The sequence below is a fragment of the Triticum urartu genome, chromosome 4A (assembly GCF_056163025.1).
Source record: "Triticum urartu cultivar PI428250 chromosome 4A, HENAU_Tu73, whole genome shotgun sequence".
Lineage (NCBI taxonomy): Eukaryota > Viridiplantae > Streptophyta > Magnoliopsida > Poales > Poaceae > Triticum > Triticum urartu.
This window is the reverse complement of record NC_141876.1, coordinates 323390090-323403897: the sequence shown is the minus strand read 5'-3', so window position 1 is coordinate 323403897 and position 13808 is coordinate 323390090. Positions and strand designations below refer to the sequence as shown.

The 13808-nt window shown below is 43.6% G+C and overlaps 1 pseudogene; it reads left to right on the top strand.

Moving 5' to 3' along the window:
- Window positions 1–1568: 1568 nt before the first annotated feature.
- On the top strand, window positions 1569–3016 carry LOC147975726 (uncharacterized; annotated as a pseudogene).
- The last annotated feature ends 10792 nt before the right edge of the window (window positions 3017–13808 follow it).

Genomic DNA, 13808 nt, shown 5'->3' with positions numbered 1-13808 from the left:
GTATTGAAGACTTATAGGTTAAGGGACTAATGTGTTTTTGAGTGTACACAGGTCTATAAGCCTATGAGGAGTTTGATATTTACAGAGAAAGTCGACCCCTAAAAATGAGGTTCTTCGACTAAAGACTTTGGATTTCCGAAGACTTTTTGAAGACTTTGAAAGTGAAGAAATTAGTGCAATCCTGAAGACTTGGTATTCATTCGAGGAACATGAAGCATGAAGACTTTTGTTTTCGCAGTTTCATTTTCTCTTTCTTGAGTCATAGGAAACACCGTACTATTAAAGGGGGTCGAGGAAATACTAAGGGGTCGAGGAAATACTAAGGAAAAATTTCCATGTGATGCTCAACTCAAAATCCTACACCTACCAATCCCTTCGAGTGAAGCCATTGGAAATCTCATACAGTTCAGTCATATTCTTCAGTGACAGAGATGAAGTTCTTCTGGTCTCTGAGGAATTTGTTCTGACTAAGGAGTTAGGAATTTGCCAGTGCAGATTGCCTACACAGTGAGGAACATGATAGCCCTGAGGATTTTGCTACTCAAAATTCTGACTGTTGTTGTGCTATGCGCCAGCTGTCCCAAAATATCTACCCACCTAACGGTCATATCATTGAAGGGCATTTATGCCTTATCATGTCGGGCTGTTCCCTAGGCTATAAATAGCCGCCCCCTACAACCACTAGCTGGTTGGCTGCTCCGAGTGAAACTGACACTTGTCATTTGAGAGCATCCCATCCTCCGAGGACTTTGAGCAAAAATCATCAAGTGAGGAAAACCCCAAACCCAAACACCTACAAACGCAAAGTGATTGAGCATCACTGAAGAGATTGATCCTGCGTGGATCCGGCGCTTATTACCTTTGAAGACTGTGCTTCTTCCAAACGGTTAGGCGTCAAGGTCTAGAGCATCCAAGAGGAATTGTGGATCGCCGAGTGACCAAGTTTGTGAAGGTTCGGAAGTCACCTGAAGACTTACCACGAGTGATTGGGCGAGGTCTGTGTGACCTAGCTCAAGGATAATATGGTGAGGACTGTGTGTCCGGGACTATGTGTCCTCAGGTTTAAATACCTAGCCGCTCCAACCAGATGTACAACTGAGACAGCAGTTGGAACTGGTCTACCAAATCATTGTCTTCACCAAGCTCAATGATTCTATTTCCTCAACTCTTTCATTTCCTCATAACTGTGTTGAGTGCTTGTTCATATCTGTGTTTGAAGACTTTGACTGAAGACTTTCTCAATTTCCTCAGTTCAATTTCTTCAGTCTGTTTGTCTTCATCATGTGCTATCCTGTGTTTACGCTTTCTGTACTATGTGCTTGTCTTCATTTCATCATGATGACTATGCTTGTGTTCTGTTATGTTTACTTTTGAGTACTTATTCCGCTGCTAATAGTTCTTCGCTAAGGAATTTCTTCACCTGCAAATTCCTTAGTGAAGAATTCATAAAAATCGCCTATTCACCCCCCTCTAGTCGATATAACGCACTTTCAATTGGTATCAGAGCATACTCCCTTGTTCTGTGTGATTTTGGTTTAACCACCTGGAGTTTTAGTTATGTCACCGCAGGTATGATCAAGGTCTCTGATGGGTGTCCTACCTTCGACGGGACAGACTACCCCTACTGGAAAAATAAGATGCGAATGCATCTTGAGGCAATTGATAACGATCTCTGGTATGTTGTGGAAAATGGTGTTCCCTCAGTCACACCTTCTCTAAATGCTGCTGATGTGAAGAGATTTAAGCAACTCGACTCTCAAGCGAAGAATATCATATGTGGCCATCTGAGCAAAGGACAGTATGGAAGAGTGAGTGCTTTGGAAACTGCTAAGCTTATCTGGGATAGGCTGTCCAAAGTCAATGAAGGAGTCTCAACACAACGTGACTCTCGAGTTGATGTTCTTCGCAATCTCTTCAACCAGTTCAAAAGACTCGACAATGAAAATGTTCAGTAGACCTTCGATCACCTCACTGACATCTCAAATGAGCTTCAAGCACTTGGTGCCACTGACATCACCGACCATGAGGTGGTGAAGAAATTGTTGAGATCGCTTGATTCCTCATTTGATACTCTGGCATATATGATACAAGAACGTGCTGACTACAAGTCACTTGATCCCGCTGATATCCTCGAGAGGCTAAATACTCATGAGTTCCAGCTTGCTGAGAAGAGAGATCTCTATGGTTCGAGCTATGGAAGATCACGTGCCCTGAAGGCCAAGGCAGTGTCTGAATCTGAAGATGAAGATTCTGGTAGTAGCCTTGGTGATCCAGAAGAACTGAGCCATGATCTAGCACTGCTCGTGAAGAAATTCCAGAAGTTCTCAAGACGTGGTCGCTTTGGAAAATCCTCAAGGAGCATTGATTCCTCATCCAGTGACTACAGGAAAAGGCTTTGTCAAAAATGCAAGAAACCTGGACACTATATTCAAGATTGTCCTTAGTGGGAAAAGGAATCAAAGAAGAAGAAATACAAGGATTACAGTTCTGATGATGCGAAGAAAAAGAAGAAATCCTCAAAATCTTCATCATCAAAATTCTCGAAGTCTTCGTCTTACAAGAAGAGTAGCTCCAAGAAGGCTCGGGCGTTCATTGGCAAGGAAATGGACTCTAAGGCTGAATCTGAGGAACATGAGGAAGAGAAGGCATCTGAGGAGTCTGAGTCTGGTGTGGCGAGCCTGGCTCTCGCTACTGCCTTCGTCAGCAAGTCCATCTTCAACTCTGAAGAAAATGGCTTCACCAACACGGCTGATGGAAACAATGATGACTACGCTCCCACCTATTGCTTCATGGCAAAAGGTGCCAAGGTACTCAAATACCCCTCCTCTGAATCAAGTGAGAATGAATCTGATGAAAACCTCAAACTCAGCTACTCCAAACTTGCTAAGATTGCTGTAAAACAACAAAAGGCTTTTGAAAAGGTTCAAAACATGCTAGACAAAAGTGATGATATGTTGGGTGAAGAAATGGATTGCACTAAAACCTTGACTGAAAATCTTCAGAGACTTCAGTCTAGGTTTGACAACCTTCAAGGTCATCATAACACTCTCTTATCTGATCATGAGAAGCTTTCATGTGAATTTCTTCAAAGAAAGCAAGATCTTGAAAAGCTAAGAGTGACTTATGAAGATGTTCGGAAGGAGTGTGATTCATTACTTGCTCAACAAATCAGCGCTTCTCAGGAAGAATTTGGTCCTCCATGCTTGAAGTGCATTGAACGTGAATCTGCTAACTCTTCACCTGAATGTTCAAATGCTACTAATGTTTCAAACTCTCCACCTGTCTCTGCTATCACTAATTCCTCATCTAAGGACATTGCTAGTATCACTAACGATGTAGGGCTGAAGGAATTGTACATGACTGGCATGTACAAAAGCCTCAAAGGGCATCAGACTCTTTGTGATGTGCTTAAAAAGCAGATCCTCAACAGGAACCCTAGGAAAGAGGGTATTGCCTTTGAGAGGAAACTCAATGCTGATGGTACATATTGGAAGCCTGAGCAGTACCCCAAAACCTCATGGGTTGCTGCAAAGGGACCTCCAGTTGATCCATCCAACTTATCTGGCTTTGCATGTGAATATCCTCATTCTGATGATGATTCATTTGACTCCAACTATAAACTTTTCAAAAATCAGAATGGTGAAGTATTTGCTAGATATGTTGGCACTAACTGTAGGAACGGTCCTCCTATGAAGAAAATCTAGGTTCCCCAAAAGTGCCTTGAAAGTCTTCAGGTGAATGTCCTCAGGACACCACCTGTGAAGAATAGGAACCCCAGATCGAATTCTTCTTCATATGGACCAAATTCCTCAAAAGCATCAAAGTCCTCATATGAATATCATCGTGCTAACAACTCTGTTTCGCAGAGAAGAGCTAAGGGCTATGAATATGAGCGTTATTCTTCTAATAATTATGTTCATAAGTCCTCGAAGAATTTCTCTGCTTACTCATATGTTTATCCTAACTCCTCTTATGTGAAACGAAATGGACTAGCTTCTATGCCACCTTTCTTGTATGGAGCTCGCAGAGTGATGAACTCTTTGCCACCCCTTCAGATGTGGGTGGTGAAGAAAAAGAACTAATCTCTTCTGTAGGGTCAGGTCTCCAGACGTACGTAATCGTCTGAAGAATTTGCTGGAGACCTGAATGTGCCTGAAAGGATGTAGGCTAATCATGAAGAAATGAACTTTCATTTCTCACATCCTCATACTGCTTTATCTGTTATGTTGCTTGATGAAATTGATCTGATGAATTGATGTAATATTCTTCACTAATGAAGTATATGAGTTCGTAAGTTGCAGTAATTCATCTGCAGGATGATCAACCCAAAGCCACTAAGTGGGTCCTCGATAGTGGATGTACAAATCACATGACTGGTGACAAGAATCTATTGTTGGATGCTCCCTTATCACCATCGCATCTGAAGCATATCATCTTCGCTGACAAAGGCAAAAGTCAGGTATTGGGTCTAGGTAAGGTTGCGATCACAAAGGATCGCCACATGGACAAAGTCATGCTTGTCGAGTCCTTAGGATACAACCTCATGTCTGTCTCAATGCTTTGCGATCTTGATATGGTTGTTGTCTTTGGCAAGTACCGTTGTGTTGTGGTTATGGAAGCTGACAATTCCAAAGTCTTCAAAGGCTTTAGGAGAGGAGACCTATATATTGTTGATTTCTCTACAGGACTGCAACCAGCCGTGTGTCTACTTGCAAAAGCTTCAGAAGGCTGGCTCTGGCATCAACGATTTGGTCATGCAGGCATGAGGAATTTGCACACGCTTGCGAAGAAGAAGCATGTCATTGGCATCGAGAATGTCAAAGTCCTCAAGGATCACTTATGCGGAGCCTGTGAAGCTGGGAAGATGACAAGGGCTAAGCATCCAGCGGAGACTATCATGACCACCACTCATCCATCTGAATTGCTTCACATGGATCTCTTCGGTCCTAACCATTATTCTGCAGTCTCAAATGATGCATCTCAATATGGCTTTGTTATTGTTGATGATTACTCTCGATACACATGGGTACACATTGTTACTTACAAACATGAAGTGCAGGAAGTCTTCAAACGATTTTCCTCGAGGGCTTCAACCAACTTTGGTGTGAAGATCAAGCACATCAGAAGTGACAATGGAACTGAGTTCAAGAATTCTGGTCTTGATGACTATCTTGATGAACTTGGTATTATTCATGAGTTATCTGCTCCTTATACTCCTCAGCAGAATGGCGTCATGGAGCGCAAGAACAGGACTCTTGTTGAGATGGCTCGCACTATGCTTGATGAACACAAAACGCCTCGTCGTTTCTGGATTGAGGCAATTGATACTGCGTGCCACATCATCAACAGAGTATATCTTCACAAATTCTTCAAGAAGACTACCTATGAACTCCTCACTGACAAGAAACCCAATGTAAGTTATTTCAAAGTCTTTGGTGCTAAATGTTGGATTAGAGATCCTCATCACAAATCAAAATTTGCACCGAAAGCACATGAAGGTTTTATGCTTGGTTACGGAAAGGACTCGCACACCTACAGAGTTTTCAACAACGTTCTTCACAAGGTTGTTGAAACTGTAGATGTGCGGTTCGATGAAACTAATGGCTCGCAAAGAGAGCACCTACCTTCTGTGATAGATGAACCAGCACCTGAGGAAACTATCAAATTCAAGGCTACTGAGGATGTCATTCCTACCGAAGAATCTGCTAAGAATTCATTCCGAAACATGAAGAACGTCGAGCTAATGCACCTGAAGAAAATACTGAAGAAAATGGTGCTGAAGAAAATGTTGATCAAATTCCTCAACGACAACCAGCTCATCCTCGCGTTGCAAAAGAAGTGCAAGTTGAAAATATCATCAATGACATTAAAGTGCCAGGTCCTCTCACATGCTCAAAAGCTTCACATTTATCTAACTTTTGTGGGCATTATGCTTTTGTCTCTATCATAGAGCCCACTAAGGTAGATGAAGCATTTCTGGAGCCTGAGTGGATTCAGGCCATGCAAGAAGAATTACATCAATTCGAGCTCAACAACGTCTGGGAACTGGTCAAACGTCCAGATCCTCGCAAGCACAATATCATTGGCACAAAATGGATTTATCGCAACAAGCAAGATGAAAATGGCCTTGTGGTAAGGAATAAGGCACGGCTTGTAGCTCAATGCTACACACAGGTTAAAGGAATTGATTTCGATGAAACTTTTGCACCTGTTGCTAGACTTGAGGCTATTCGCATATTACTTGCTTATGCTAACCATCATGATATCACTCTATATCAAATGGATGTGAAAAGTGCATTCCTCAATGGTAAGCTTCAGGAAGAAGTATATGTTGCTCAACCCCCAGGTTTTGAAGATCCAAAGCAACCTGACAAAGTCTTCAGACTCATTAAGGCCCTCTATGGCCTCAAGCAGGCCCCACGGGCGTGGTATGATACTTTGAAGGAATTCCTTATGAAGAAAGGCTTCACACCCGGTTCACTCGACCCTACTCTTTTCACTAAATCTTATGATGGTGAATTGTTTGTGTGCCAAATATATGTTGATGATATTATGTTTGGCTGTACTGACCAACGTTATACTGATGAATTTGCCTATATGATGAGTGAAGAATATCAAATGTCTATGATGGGAGAATTGAAATTCTTCTTAGGTCTTCAAATTCGTCAACAACGCAATGGCATATTCATATCTCAGGAGAAATACCTCAAGGATGTACTGAGGAAATTCGGCATGCAAGATTGCAAAGGTGTCAAAATTCCTATGCCCACAAATGGCCATCTATGCACTGATGAAAATGGTATCGACTTCGATCATAAGGTATACCACTCCATGATTGGTTCCTTATTGTACTTATGTGCATCTAGGCCAGATATAATGCTTAGTGTTTGCATGTGTGCCCGATTTCAAGCTACACTGAAGGAATCACACCATAAGGCTGTGAAGCATATTCTTCGATATCTAGCTCACACACCAACACTTGGATTATGGTACCCCAAGGGCTCGGCTTTTGATCTCACTGAATATTCTGACTCTGACTATGCTGCTGATCGTGTGGACCGCAAGTCAACATCTGGTACATGTCATTTCCTCGGATGATCTTTGGTCTGTTGGTCCTCGAAGAAACAGAACTGCGTATCATTATCTACTTCTGAAGCTGAGTACATTGCCGCTGGTTCTTGCTGTGCTCAATTGCTATGGATGAAGCAAACTCTCAAGGACTATGGCGTCAACGTGAAGAATGTGCCTCTCTTCTGTGACACTGAGAGTGCCATCAAGATTGCTCACAACCCAGTTCAGCACTCGAAGACAAAGCACATTTATATTCATCATCATTTTCTTCATGATCATGTGTTGAAGGGCGACATTTCTATTGAGCATGTGAAGACTGAAGAACAGCTAGCCGATATCTTCACAAAGCCCTTGGATGAGAAGAGATTTAGAAAGTTGCGGTGTGAGCTAAATATCTTAGAATCTTCGAATGTTCTTTGAAAAGGACACTCATCCTAACACTTATGCAAAATTGATGACTTAGATGTGCAACACATGAAGAAACGTTTTTCTTCAATCAATGAAGAATAACACTCTAAGTGTGAAGAAATTAACGAAGAATTTGATTCCCAAAACCCTACGACAATTGTACGCAGTGTCTGAAATCATCATTCTTATACGGTGGGTCACGCCACCACCAAAAGTTGAAAATCCTCAATTTGAGGTTTTTTTGTGTTAAAATCCTCAGATGTTCAAATTCTTCAACTTTGCATTGTCTTCACTGTTTCCGTCATTTTTCTTCATTGGCTATATATATATATTTATATGAGTTTATGTCCTCTACAGCATTCACTTATGGCTATTTCTTCAAGTTGGTTTTTCTGCTAAGTGAATGTGATCGGACCCTTCCCCCTCTATGCTATACTCAACCCAATCTGTTCACAAATTCTTCATGTGTGTTCTATTTGAAACTCGTTCAAAATCTTCACTGTGTCCTTGTCAGCTGAAGTAATTGCGAACAGAACTTTAAAACCTATCTTATCTAATTTTTCGGCTTTGCCGCTCAAACCGTTCAGCATCCCACGATATAATTATCTATTCACCCACGATCGCACACGATCTCCACTTCTCAGTACATGGCTGACACATGTCAAGCGAATGAGAAGGGTCAGGGGCACGTTCATCCAAATTCTTCGCGCGAACAGTTTTTCACCGTGGCTATAAATACCCCCCCTTCCCCTTCCTCACTTCCTTTACTCCGTTCTACCTCTCTCCAGCTCGAGCTTCTCAAACCCTAGCACCTCCGCTACATCATCGTCGCCGGTGAGGAAGATCTTCACTGCCTCGACCTCGTCGTCGTACTCGCGTCAGCCGCGGAAATCTTCACTCTGCCGCCGCCGTAGCTGTCTTCCTCCATCAAGTTAGGGCGTGGAAGATCTGCACTGACGAACTTCACATCTCCACATACCAGTTCTCGTGTTTTTCGTCCAGGGTAATTAAAAGTTACTTTTACTGCCCTCTTTGATTCAAATGATTTCTACAAAATCCTCAAAGGTGTTTTTCTTCATATCTTCACACACTAAAACACCTCACATGTCATCTGTTCTTGATTCGTTTCTCTAAGCTATGTTTTTCTTCAAGATTCCTCAAATGTGTGGATTTTCGATCTATACATCTCTGGAACCTAAGACAAAGAACGCTTAGTGAAATCTTCAAGACTCATCTGGTCAAATTCCTCAAACTTGTTCCTTTTGAAAAACCTCTGAGAACGCATATGACCTCTCCAAATTCCTTGCAACTATACTCTGTTCACATGTATTCATGTCAGCTGCTAAATCACTAGGTTCTCATCAACTTAACTCATTTGTAGCATTCCTCGAAGAAAAGTTGCATACCTCTTCAGAAAATTCAATTGTTCAAATTCCTCAACTGAAGAAAATGGCTAACGGTAAGAAGCCACAGAAAGGAGGAAAGAGGCCTGAGGTCAACACTGCCTTTGAAATACCTGAGGACATCTATATTGGGTACTGCACACCCCTTGAGGAAGATAAAAATAAGCGCAAGGTGCGCATTCAAAAGGTTGAGAGGAGATGGGAAAGAGAGTGGAGGGAGTACAGATATGTCACTCCCAAATATATGAAGAAATTTGCACTAAATCCTCGATGCCCAAGACCTCCGTTGGCACATGGTCAAATAGCTGATCCCACCAGCCTCAAACGTGGTGAGGATTATCCTGATGAATGGGCCAAGCACCAAGCCAAGTTGGCCAAACAAGCAAAAGATGCAGTGAGGAAATTCAACAAAGACTCTGTTGCCGCTGCTGCTGTTGAGGCCTCTGTAAAGCCGAAGAAGGCCATGCCAATGAAGCCCGCTCACAAGCCCAGTGCTTCACCAGCAATGCCCTCACGGCCAAGTTCCTCAGCTATGCCCTCACGGCCAGATTCCTCAAAGCCCTCACGGCCAATTCCTCACGTTGCTCCTACTTCTATAAAATCCTCAGCTCCCCCGCCAAAGTCTTCGGCTGCTCCGACCAAATCCTCAGCACCTGTGCATCTCGCCACGTGCCAAAGGACCACATGCATATCTATTACCTCAGGAGCCTCCGCAAGTTCCTCAGCTGCTCCCACTCTTCTGGAGAAGAAGACCTCTGCTGGACGAGGTCCTCGACCAAGTCCTCGCAAGAAACAAGTTGCTTTCCAAGTGCCCTCTGATGATGATGAGGCTGATGATGAAGAACTTGCTGAAATCATCAAGGACAGGCAACTTAGGGCCGCTAGAGCCAAAGGCAGTAATGTGCCATTAATGCTGGATCTAAAGTTGATCCTAGACTTCATTGACTTGTGGCACAAGGACCCCAACACACTTCTGCCTGAGCTGAACCTCACTCCTGGTCAAAGTCATGTACTGACTCACTTCATTGATGAAGAGAAATGAAAATTTGAACAGGGAAGGAGGGTGAAGAAAGCGCAGTATAAGAAAGAGCGCTTTCTGAAGCAAAACGTTCTGAAGCTTTCACCTGAAGAACTTGTTGCTCTTCAATCTGAAATCAAGAAACTGAGTGATGAATTTGATCGCTATTATGCTAACTGGCTAGGAGCCAAAGTCAGATTTGTAAAGATAACTGAACATTTCACTTCCAATGTTGCAGCCCCAACGCAATAGGAAATTCCTCAGGCTGAAGCATCTGCTCAGCCGACTGAAGAAAATGCCAGCACTGCTGATGACAATCAGGTTGCTGAAGAAAATGTGAGTTCCAGGGATGATGACTGCATTCCAGCCGTTGATGAAATTGTTAGGGCATCCACTAGTGGTGCGCCTGAAGAAAATGAAGAAGTCAGAGCAACTGCATCAGTTGCGCCTGAAGAAATACAACTCAATTCCTCTGCTCCTGCTCCTACACCAACTCTGATCCTTCCATCTGCATCAGATGTGAAGAAGACCAAGGCTGCAGAGTGTGCAGTGGTGAAGAAAAGGAAGGCATCAACTGCATCAGATTCTTCAGCTCAGAAGAAGATGAAGCCATTGACTAGCTCGTTTGCAAACCCCGTTGATGTTGTTCCTATCTCAACCATGCCATCAAAGGACCTTGTTCCTTTTGATGAAGAATATGTGATTCCAAGTGAATCTGATGAAGAGAATCCCTCTACTGCTTCCTCAGAGCAGATGGATGAAGAAATTGAAGTGGATACAATCCCTTCAACACCAGTTGGCTCCTCGCCTATGCCTCAGTTTACTGCTGAAGAGGCCGGCGTTGAACAAATGGGAGATGAAGATGTGGACATTGGCTGTACCACACCTGTGCTAAGTGATGAATTTTGGGAAAGTCAGCACCCCGACTCTCCACTCTTCACACCATTGCAACAAATTCCTCAGTCCCCAGTAACTACTATACAAATGGGATCTGATGAACCACATGCCACACCATCTGTCCATGAAAAAATTCTAGCCACTAGTGCTGAAGATCATGTAAATGAAGAATTGAAGTCCAAGGCTGCCACTGAAGCAGCACCTGAAATTCCTTAGCCCGTGGAACCTGAGATCGAGATCTCGGAGGTTGTGATGCAATTGACTGACACTCCTCACCCCAAGCCAAAGGATCCATTCTCAAAGAAGCAGAAATTCAAGGCTGATGATTTCTTCGGCGAGCACGTGTTCTTCACTAACTACAATCCTTATGACTCTGCTCGTCTAAGGAGGAAGCATTTCTAGACTGCAAGCTAGGCCAACTTCTATTCTTCACTGCTGTAACTCCCTCGATGCAGCTATATCTCCCATGTGTCGGAGCACGACTTAGAGGCATAACCGCATTGAAGGCAATGTCGCAAGAGGGGTAATCTTTACACATCCCATGTACTGAATAAGAAAGAGATACAGGATTGGTTTACAATCGCCACTTCACACAATACATGAATAAAGCATTACAACATCCAGATACAATCAAGGTCCGACTACGGAACCAAAATAAAAGAAGACTACCCCTAATGCTACAGATCCCCAATCGCCCCGACTGGGCTCCACTACTGATCAACTGAAATGAAAACAACACAATGAACGAGATCTTCATCGAGCTCCTCCTTGAGCTCGGTTGCGTCACCTGCAAACTAGTTTTGAAAGTAAATTGTGAGTCACGGGGACTCAGCAATCTCACGCCCTCGCGATCAAGACTATTTAAGCTTATGGGTAGGAAAAGGTAGTGAGGTGGAGCTGCAGCAAGCACTAGCATATGTGGTGGCTAACTTACGCAAATGAGAGTGAGAAGAGGAGGCAAAGCATGGTCGTGAACTAGAAGTGATCAAGAAGTGATCCTGAAACTACTTACGTTCAAGCATAACTCCAACACTGTGTTCACTTCCCGGACCCCGCCGAGAAGAGACCATCATGGCTACACACGCGGTTGATGCATTTTAATTAAGATAAGTTTCAGGTTTTCTACAACCGGACATTATCAAATTCCCATCTGCCCATAACCGCGGGCACAACTTTCGAAAGTTCAAATCCTGCAGGGGTGTCCCAACTTAGCCCATCACAAGCTCTCACGGTCAACGAAGGATATTCCTTCTCCCAGGAAGAACCGCTCAGACTCGGAATCCCGGTTACAAGACATTTCGACCATGGTAAAACAAGACCAGCAAAGCCACCAGAATGCGCTGACAAATCCCAATAGGAGCCGCACATATCTTGTTCTCAGGGCACACCGGATTGTCCAAGGTTCCGGTAGGCCAGCCCAGAGTTGCCCCTGGTGGCCACCGGCAGCTGACAGGTTGGACCAACACTCAGAGGAGCACTGGCCTGGGGTTTAAATAAAGATGACCCTTGAGTCTGCAGAACCCAAGGGAAAGAAAAGGCTAGGTGGCAAATGGTAAAACCAATGTTGGGCCTTACTGGAGGAGTTTTATTCAAGGCGAACTGTCAAGGGGTTCCCATTATAACCCAACCGTGTAAGGAACCCAAAATCAAGGAACATAACACCGGTATGACGGAAACTAGGGTGGCAAGAGTGGAACAAAACACCAGGCATAAGGCCGAGCCTTCCACCCTTTACCAAGTATATAGATGCATTAATTAAAATAAGAGATATTGTGATATCCCAACAAATCCATGTTCCAACATGGAACAAACTCCAATCTTCACCTGCAACTAGCAACGCTATAAGAGGGGCTGAGCAAAGCACATGGGGTAGAAAAATGCCTAGTTTAACATGGTTCACTTTCTTTGCATGTTTAATAACTCTAAAATATGGTTTAGGGCAGAATAGTACCAAAACCTAAAAATATGCACATGAGGTTTTTCGGACTTGTTGCTTGTTGTTCCGGCCTCATTTAAACTTGCCTAGATAGGTAGTTTTCATTTGCTTCACCCTCTTGCCATGTTTAACAACATTTAATATTGTTGGGTACCTAAACGAGATCGAACTAAATAACTTGAACGTGGTGTTTCGTCAATATGCAACGGAGTTGCATATGGAGCTCCACTTAATTTGTAGGGTTGTTTGTGCACTTTGCCATGCCATGCCTCATTAGACCGGACAAGCATCATACTTGCTTGCGCATCGTGCCATGCTTATGTGATGTTTGTTCACTATGTTGTTTGCTTCTTTCCGGTGTTGCGTCTTCTCGGTAATCCGGTAGCGTTGCGTTTGTGAGGATCCGTTGGCTACGTCCATTTATCTTCTTCATCGACTCGTTCTTCTTCCTTGCGGGATCTCAGGCAAGATGACCATACCCTCAAAATCACTTCTATCTTTGCGTGCTAGTTGCTCGCTCTATTGCTATGCCTTTGCTGCGATACCTACCACTTGCTATATCATGCCTCCCCTATTGCTAAGCCAAGCCTCTAACCCACCTTGTCCTAGCAAACCGTTATTTGGCTATGTTACCGCTTTGCTCAGCCCCTCTTATAGCGTTGCTAGTTGCAGGTGAAGATGGAGTTTGTTCCTTGTTGGAACATGGATATTTGTTGGGATATCACAATATCTCTTATTTAATTAATGCATCTATATACTTGGTAAAGGGTGGAAGGCTCGGCCTTATGCCTGGTGTTTTGTTCCACTCTTGCCGCCCTAGTTTCCGTCATACCAGTGTTATGTTCCTTGATTTTGCGTTCCTTACACGGTTGGGTTATAATGGGAACCCCTTGATAGTTCGCCTTGAATAAAACTCCTCCAGTAAGGCCCAACATTGGTTTTACCATTTGCCACCTAGCCTTTTTCCCTTGGGTCGGCCAACCCAAGGGTCATCTTTATTTAACCCCCCGGGCCAGTGCTCCTCTGAGCGTTGGTCCAACCTGTCAGCTGCCGGTGGCCACCAGGGGCAACTCTG